Consider the following 9,630-nt stretch of genomic DNA (forward strand, 5'->3'; position numbering starts at 1 on the left):
GGCGCCACCTACTGGTCCTGTGTTGGCAAAGTCTGCATAATGTGCCATAAAGAAGTGTGTGTGGGGGGGGGGACAGGATATACAGAGAGAGGCCACACACACACACACACACACACACACACACACACACACACACACACACACACACACACACACTCCCAACATCTTGAATAATTGCGTCTCCAGTGGATGTCAGTGTGTGTGTGTGTGTGTATGGGGACCTAAATCACACTCACACTATGGGGGCGTGTCTTCCTTAAAGCGAGTCTCCATAACATCAATGATTACATTTAAAGGTGAACACGAGAGGTTAGGGTTAGGTTAAGGTTGGGCTACTAGTAGTAGTTATAGTTAAGGTTAGAGTAAGCCTTCAGGAAATGAATGTATGTCAATGTAATGTGCTCTGAGTGTGGGACACACACACACACACACACATGCGCGCACGCACGCACACGTGACACGTTACATGACAGCATGTAAACATGGTCAGGACAGTTTTCTGGGTGAAAATGCCTTGAGGTCAGAGGTGAGAGGTCAGAGGAGAATGGCCAGACGTGTTACTTTTCCTCCCTTGTTCAGGACTTATTGAACATATTGAATTTGAATCCTTGCATTATGTCATCCCCTGCATCCCTGGCGCTCCTTTAAAGCAGACGATGGATGAACGGATGAACGGATGAACTCTCAAACAAAACGTCTTAGGCCACAATAAAAAAACCACTGAAACAATTAACTGTAATTAGCTTAGGTTCTTTTCCATTCTGGTGTTGGCCGACGTGAACTAAAGCTGCCACCGTGGCCCCTCTCCAGATCCAAGTCTCTCTCAGTGTGTGTTACCACGGCAGCTGCCCTGGTAACAGTGTCAGGACCAATATAATGGGATAACACTTTGTGTGTGTGTGTGTGTGTGTGTGTGTGCACACCTCTTAAGTTCTGGAGCAAACTCACAATGACAGATTAACCAGCTGTACAGCTACTACATTGACCTAATGACGCTCACACAAACTCAGCCAAAAACACAGATGGACGGACGGACACGAGCAAGAAAGAAAGAAAGAAAGAAAGGTTCTATCACTCCAGTCATGTGCCTCAGTTTTTACCAAAGCATCTACAAAATAAGATCTCTCCTCCATCTCTTTGCCACCTCCTCCTCCTCCTCCTCCTCTTCACACCATCATTTCCTAAAATACCTGGGCCCTCCCATTCTGGAGAGGAGCAGGAAGTGCTGCCTGGCAACCAGGGAGCTGGCTGCCGTGGTAACGCTTCACCTGAGCACCTCTTCCCTAAACAAACAGCAAGTGTGAGACGGGAGGGGGATGTTGAGTCAGAGTCGTAATCTGCCTCTCGCGCCGCATTTGTTTATGTACTCGTCGTTTTGCCTCGTTTTCCGCCGCAGACACACACACACTCATGCACACGCACACGCACATGCACATGCACACAATCACAACTGTTCAGCCTCAGTCTTCAGAGAAGGGGACACAATGACTTGCACATACACAGAGCTGCATGTGCAGGACGGAAAATGTGTATAATTGATCAAATCATTGTTATTCATTTACATAAGATGACAGTTTCCAGCAGTCAGTCGCGCCGATGAGAGCTCAAGCAAGTGCAGCTGCCAACATCTACACACAAAGACACAAAGACCAAGAGTCTACATGTGAGGACACAAGCACACAAGCCTCTACTGCTGTCAGCACTGGCAAACATCTACAATGACCATGGCATGAGTAACAGAAGTGCCGGCTCAGGGCACCATGGCCACCAGCTGTCGCTAAACACACCAGACTCCTCTGGTAAATATTGAGATTTTAGACGTTTCCTTTGCTAAATGTTGGAGATTAACGTTAATGTTTTCAGGATTTTTCGCATCGTTTGCGTCGATTCTTGTGTCGGACGCGGCGCTCACGACTCTTCCAGTGACGTCACTCTCTGACCAATCAGTGGCCGGCTCAAGTCACTTGGAACCTGGTCAGTGCAGGTGCTAATAAAAAGCACCAGGTACTAACACTGATGGTAAAGCCAATAGACTGGAGTCAAGTCGAGTAGTGCTAGAACTGTGTAGAGCTGCAACTAACGATTCATTTCATAATTGATTCATCGTTTGGTCCATAAAATATCAGAAAACCTTCAAAAATGTTGATCGGTATTCGTCAAATCTGGAAATGATGATGTTCTCAAATGTCTTGTTTTGTCCACAAACAAAAAATGATTCACTTTAAATGATTTCTTTGTTATCCAGAGCAAAGAAATGAAGAAAATACTCACATTTAAGAAGTGTAAACAATCGGAAAACTTGTTTTAATTGTGAAAAAAAGCTTCAAACCGATTAATCGATGATCAAAATAGTTAAAATAATTTAGTAATCAATAATTAATCGATTCACCGATTAATTGTTTCAGCTCTAGAACTGTGTCATGGAAAAGTACCATTAGATTTTTTGTTGTTATCGTTTCATTTTCTGTGTACTCTGGTCAAAATTCTTCAGCTGCAATCACAATCACAAACCCTAGAGCATAATACAGTAGAGAGATATTGATTTTCCTCCACGTACCACCACAGGAAGCATACCACAGTTTGAGAACCATGGGCAGGAACATGCCAGGCTGATAATGGAAGTTTTGATGACACGTGCACAATTCCCCCAGCAGCATCGTGTAAGTCTTTGCTTTAATGGCCCTAAAATCACATGATGACAAAATTGTGGTGAATGCTGCTCGTTCACTTTCTGTTGCTTTGCTGTAGGAGCTCTCAGACTGTGCTTGTTGTCCCTGTTGCTGATGTTTCTGTGTGCACCCAACAATGGCCTCTACATCTTTATCAACTCTCCAGCACCGAGGTGAAACACCGACAGCATTACAGCCACACAAACCTGACAAAAATGTAGTGTTATGGAAAGGACGAATGAACAAAGGTAACGGAAACTCTGCGACGCACTGAAAAGCTCTGGATTGAGTTTGCATGTTGAAGGTTTTAATAAGGGCTGCCAGGGATTAGAACTCTTGAATACATATGAATGCCATTGTCAGGGAGTTCAAGGCCCACGTGACTCTCTGTGTGATGCTCAGTATAGCAGTGTTGTGTTTTCGTGTGTGTGGTGACATTCCTGTGTGTTTTACATCACGACTGACAGAGGGCAGGCAGAAGCACAACAGCTGCACGGCACCAGTAACGCGTGATGGCTGCAGCGGCTGGAATACGGACGTGAAGACATCTGACGACTCACCTGAGGAGAGGGGAAAGCCTGATGTCACTGCCCCGCCTCCTAGGCTGAAAACGCCAAAAAAAGGCACCTTCTAAAAGCGTCCTCCTGTCCTCACAGTCGTGACTCCGGCAGATATCTGTCTCTGACCCGAGTCTTTTACACTACTGAGCTGTCAATAACACATTCGTGCTGATGCAATTAACACCTACTCAAAACCAGCAAGCTCAAAATCTGTAGCCGCTTTTTAATTGACATTTTTTTTCATACGACACTCGACCGTCTTGTTTTTTTCTTCTTCTTTGAGTTTAAAACAAGCAGCAAATGTCCATGACGTCACCCATAAGAATCTTTACTGTCGATTTCCCTCTAAATGAGAACATTATTTAACAAAACTGACATCATGTGCTTTTGAATGAGAGCTGAAATAGCATTTGAGACTGTTATAAACTGTTATAAGACTGTTATAAATCAAGTGACAAGCACAACAGAGCTGTGACTTCAGCGTCTTCCATGTGCATATGTGCCAAGTGTCCTTGCTCTTCTATGACCGCACAATTAATATCTTTGGTTTGTGGACAGTGTCATTTTTTTCAGTTTTAGGAAACAACGACTGATATTTTCCACCATTTTCTTGTCCAATTAAATAATGAAGAATATATAATGGACAATTTATCCGATTATAAAATAATTGTTAGTTGCAGCCTTAATCGAGTGGGATTGTGGGTCAGTAGATGTTTTTAATGTACTGTATATGTTCTAACCATTTTAGCAAATCTGACAAGTTCGCTTTAAACCAACATGTTCCTCACCACGGTAGTCCTCCAAAAACTGGTCCTACTGAGGCAGAAGAGGATCACGTCATTTGCTGTCTCTTGCCGAACGTTACTCGCTCTTTTGTCTGCATGGCGGAGAGAGACAGTGGACCGTGTAGTAGTTATTCTACTCTAGTTCTATCGTGAACAAAATTCAAGCACTTTCAATGACCCATGTTGATTTATGGCCTTGAAGGTTTCTTTCAAATTCACAAACTTTCAAGAATCTCAAGGACCCGTGGCTAGTTTCAGGCTATAATTTGCATTAACTGGTTAGTTAGTTAGTTAGGGTTAAAGATAATGCTTTGTTTAGCCTGTCCAAATGAATGGAAGTCAATGCTCTCTAAAAAGCAGATTAAAATATGATCAATTATTATGAAACATAGGAATATGCTACAGTCACAATTGAGCTACATGAAGTTACCTGCTCACTATTAGTGAAGCAGCCAGAATCTGTGAACAGCCCTGCAGCTAGGTAATGATCGGGATGAGGTGATCAGTAAAAAGAAATTGGCTGCCGGCTCAAAAACACTGAGCCAGTAACATTGTGGGGCTCAAAGACACTGGAGTAGTGTTGACATCAAAAATTCAATTCCATGGCATGAATGAGACCATCACAGAGGAAAACAAGACACCACACATGATGTCACCAGACTGGTGCATACTGTGGTGTTAAGCCACTTTACTTTACCAAGAAATAGAACTGTGAAAATTCATTTACCGCGACAGCCCGAGACGGTAGGTATCTCTGCAGCAGAATTTATGAATTTTTTAAAAAAGAAAAAAGGGAGAATGCTTCACTCTAAGCCTCAACACAACAAGCCCACAGCAGCACACAGCAGTGATGTTTAAGCAGGTCACGTGTCAAGGGAAGCCAAGTGCCATGGCCATTCCACTTTGTCATCATCAGTAAAACTCTGAACTCAGGACAAACTCAGGACAAACCTAAAGACTCACAACAAAACTACCAAGTATGCACAAACACAAACCCAGTTCCAGAGATATCTCAGTCTCTGACATGAACACACTCAACGACTGGTCAGTAACCACCAGGCCTGAACTGTTGTGTGTCCTTGTACCAAAACTAATACTGACCAGCAACTTGTACTACGATGACAATTTTTTTAATGACAACTGGCTCCGACTGGATTTGAAGGTTATCATTATGTCAACAGCGGTTGACTCAGACTGGCACAGACCATGTCCAACTCACACCCAAATCATAATAATCATAATTATCTCAACAGTCATGAGGTGTGTCCTGTGCTGTCATGAGAAACATTCCCCTCACCTGAATGTCCCGTATCACTCTCTATCGATTATGCTAGAGCTAAAAAATTAAAAAAATAATGAGTCCAATCAAGGTTAAATGTACTCAATACTTAAGTTGACAAATAATTAATCATTTTATAAGCTAAAATGGCAGCAATTGCTAAGCCCCGGTTTCTCAAATGTGAGTTGCCGTTGGGTTTTTCTTTGTCAACTGTGATAATAGCTGTCAATTTTACTCAGTTAATAATTAATAATGAAAGTACTCTTAAGCTGTAGCCATAAAATGTGCACCCAACTCAAACCGGCTTGTGTTGCATTTTGAGGACAACAATCATGCAAAAGCAATTCACGAGACATGTCTTTGCCTTCTTTCATTTTTTATATCTGCCACGTGGGACAAGGAAAGAAAGCATCTGGCATTATTGAATAGAGAAAATGACCAAACAATTACAATTCTCTTCAGGCTACTGCTGTTGGTTAATAAAAAAGGGTAATTAGTGCTCCACTTGAAGCACTAGATCTGTCCAGCATGTCTCGTCTCATCTAAAGACCATTTGAAAGTGGCCCAGTACAGCACGCTCTTTCCACATCTGCCAGTCTGCTAAGATCCAAGTTGGTGAGGACCCCCATTACAGCCGAAAATTTCTGACCACGCAGACAATGTGCATCGACCGCGTACACTTTAAGTATTACACTGACTGGGGCCAGAATAGTACGCGGGATGGGGTATTTGTGGCGTGTTACGTGCGAGCGAAACACAAGTTACAAACACGTGTGTAACTGAAAAGCAGGAACTATGAAGAGGTCTTTAGACACCTTGTGGTCTGCCACCTCACGCTAAACCCAATATTTGTTTGTCCGCCTAGAATCAAAGCAAAATCTTAACAGCCTTTACCTCCGCCAGGGTCAATAGCCATGTTTCCATCATGTGGAACGGTTCCGTTTGGTACGGTGCACATTTTTTGGCATACCATAATAACCACCAGACCCTACAGTTGCATTTTTTTGGCACCATGTCCTCCAGTGTCGCGTTTGATGTTGTCGTTGGTTGACATCATGCTACATATCTCACTGATGTGGCAAACCCCGCCTACCAAGTGAAGGTACGGTTCTCAGTTGAAACTCAAGCCTGACTCTGGGCTTTACCATTCCATACCGGACTATACCATGATGGAAACACAGCAAATTACTATGTCCATTAGGTTTGATTAGTAGTTTGATCTAACAAATTCTTTTCTTAAGCAAGCAGATGACACAAAATGCTAATGTCACAAAGTTGGATGATGCCTGACACTGATGATGATCTGAAAAGGCTGCGGTCCTCACTGACTTTGCAGAAAGTGACACAATGTCAGGAAAGTCAGGATTAGTAACGTGGGGGAGGGATGCATCCATATGTCCGTTTCCAACAGAGGTCCAAATTCATCATTGTACAAGAAGCCTGGACAAGTTGAAGCATAACAACAAGCTCACAGACAGCAGCGAGTTAGTTTTGCACCCAGATTAACAGAGGACGGTGGGAAATTTAAACTCCAGGTCCCGACAGAATTATTAATTATATATAATATTTCCTTTTTGCATGTCATTGAGGAATGTTGTGGTTTTTCTTTCACATCAGTCCACGTATACGTCCTCTCATCTGTCAATAATCCAGTGCAGTGAAATTAGGGACAAGCCACTACGATACTCAGTGTGTATAAAGTATATATATAATAAAGTAAAATCTGATAAGATCTGCTCAATATGACATAAATGCTTCACTATAAACTTTGTCAACGTGCTTTAAAGAGACGTCACCTCCACCGTGATATGACAAGGACACAAGTGAGAGCTCTACATTTCTACCACCCAATTTGTAGTGTAATGTTTTTGCTTTTTTGAAATGGTTAACATCATCATTTTGGCTTCAAATTAAGATGCTACTCACACATTTATGCTGATGATGTTGAGAAATAACGAGACTGAAATGTCGCTCCACTCCAAATTTCACTAGGTGATGGCTCTGTGGCACATTTTGTGTTCCGACGTCACCGCCTTGGATTACCCCTGACACCGATGTCAGTGTGATCCAGTCTCTTACCTCTTTCTACCAGCTCAGCTGTTAGTGACACATTGACACAGATGCATTTACCATCAGCCATTTCAAAAAACAAAAACATGACGCTACAAATTGGGTGGTAGAAATACATTTGTTGGCCTTGTATGTCTGACTCTGCCTCTGTAGGTGGCGCTGTTGACCCTTACGACACAGAACAACAGCAAATGGCGAGATGGCGGTGCTGTGGTTCTGTATGTTTCGTACCTGCTGTAAATGTTAACCGCGATACAGATTGGATCAAGCATGGCTCTCGTAGCTGCTGTGTTGTCCGAAGAAAGGCGGCCACCTGTATGATTTCTGGCAACGTTAAGTCCGACTCCAGTCCGACTAAGCATATGCACGCAGGAGTAATCAGACTATGAATCACATTACCCAGGTATGTTATTCAGACTAAGACTAGCTCTATTTTGTTCAGACTAATATGTTTACATGACATTAAGAAAACAGAATTATTGTCTTATTCCAACTAAAACCAACTGTTAACGTGCACGTAAAGTCCAACTAAGCGTAAACATGCAGGAGTAATCAGACTATGAATCACATTACCCAGGTATGTTAGTCAGACTAAGACTAGCTCTATTTTATTCAGACTAATATGTTTACATGACATTAAGAAAACAGAATTATTGTCTTATTCCAACTAAAACCAGCTGTTAATGTGCACGTAAAGTCCCACTAAGCGTAAACATGCAGGAGTAATCGGACTATGAATCACATTACCCAGGTATGTTAGTCAGGCTAAAACTAGCTCGATTTTATAAAGACTAGGATGTTTACATGACATTAAGAAAACAGAATTATTGTCTTATTCCAACTAAAACCGACTGTTAACGTGCACGTAAAGTCCGACTAAGCGTATACATGCAGGAGTAATCGGACTATGAATCACATTACCCAGGTATGTTAGTCAGGCTAAGACTAGCTCGATTTTATTTTGACTAGGATGTTTACATGACATTAAGAAAACAGAATTATTTTTTTATTCCAACAAAAACCAACTGTTAACGTGCACGTAAAGTCCGACTAAGCGTATACATGCAGGAGTAATCGGACTATGAATCACATTACCCAGGTATGTTAGTCAGGCTAAGACTAGCTCGATTTTATTTGGACTAGGATGTTTACATGACATTAAATAAACAGAATTATTGTCTCATTCCAAGTATCATCGGCTGTTAACGTGCATGTAAACAAACAGGGTAAAGAACTCTCCTGTGTTAGCTTGAGGCTGATAGAGAGGATGAGTTATTACCTTCAGGCTGTGCAGGTTATTATTATCAGTGTCACTCCTCAGTCAGTAACTACTGTGTTCAGAGGGAGTTGTGTGACAGCGTTGTGTAGCTGCAGTGTTGCTGTAAGTCTGCTGTCATTTGTCTTTTTTCAGGGGTCATCTCGTGTCCTTTAGCTAGCTCCAAGCAGCACGGTAACTTCAAAGTTCGCTGCTGTGGCGACTGCGGAGCGTGAAAGAGTGCAGAGGGGCGACACTTCACCGCTGCCTCTGTCCCTCTGCGACAATTACCTCCAAGAAACCTCCAACTTCCTGTCGCTAGCTTACGTATCCTTCTTGGACGGTCCCGCAAACACGCATTCACTCTCTCTCTCTCTCACTCACACACACACACACACACACACACACTCTCTCTCTCTCTCTCTCTCTTCCACAAACCTCACGACGCCGTGGATGTCGGCGGTTCCTCCTGGAGCGCGTTGTGCGCGCAAAGGTCGCTTCCTCCCGGCGTCGCCTCGCGCCCAGCCTCGGTGTCCGTGTGCGTGTGTCTCGCCCGCTCGGTGGCTCTGTGATGTCAGCCGAAAACGTTTAGAGCGACGAAAAGAACGTTTCTCGCCTCCTACCGCGTCCCCTCCTCCATATTTACAGTCTGCCTCTATCCCTCTCTTCCACTCTCTTTCCCTCTCTCTCTCGCTCTCTCTCTCCCACCAACAACAACATTATTGACGTCCTCCTCCTCCTCCTGCCACGTGACCAGTCTGCTGGTGCTATTAATAGACCATATGGAAACCAATGGAGGCGGAGAGACAAGGCAGAGACAGAGAGAGACAGGCAGGCAGACAGACAGACAGATGCACAGTGGAGTTAAACCTCACCTCCTGTGTTTGCCTGCACATATGGTGCCTCAGTGCAAACAATAGAGCTGTAACTAACTGCTAAGTGGCTACTCCCAGTCAGTTGTGTAATGCTAATCATGCAGAAACAAGTCACAGGGGGAGGAGCTGCATAAGAA

The 9,630-nt window shown here is 43.3% G+C and overlaps 1 protein-coding gene and 1 long non-coding RNA gene across 3 annotated transcripts in view; one reads left to right on the top strand and one right to left on the bottom strand.

Annotated features, from left to right (window-relative positions):
• hdac5 (histone deacetylase 5) overlaps window positions 1-9,322 on the bottom strand; it is a 52,527-nt gene extending 43,205 nt beyond the window's left edge. The window contains exon 1 of one of the 2 annotated variants that reach the window (XM_044050852.1): window positions 9,057-9,322. The gene's annotated coding sequence lies outside the window, so the exon portion shown is untranslated. Of the gene's footprint in view, window positions 1-8,642; window positions 9,021-9,056 lie in introns of those variants that run through there. The other variant, XM_044050853.1, reaches the window with a different exon arrangement.
• On the top strand, window positions 2,544-3,670 carry LOC122785180. The gene is made up of 3 exons (XR_006362266.1): window positions 2,544-2,660; window positions 2,749-2,842; window positions 3,137-3,670. It is a non-coding gene; the product is annotated as an uncharacterized LOC122785180 (long non-coding RNA).
• Window positions 9,323-9,630: the final 308 nt, after the last annotated feature.

This window comes from Solea senegalensis, linkage group LG19 (genome assembly GCF_019176455.1).
Source record: "Solea senegalensis isolate Sse05_10M linkage group LG19, IFAPA_SoseM_1, whole genome shotgun sequence".
NCBI classification, from domain to species: Eukaryota; Metazoa; Chordata; class Actinopteri; order Pleuronectiformes; family Soleidae; genus Solea; species Solea senegalensis.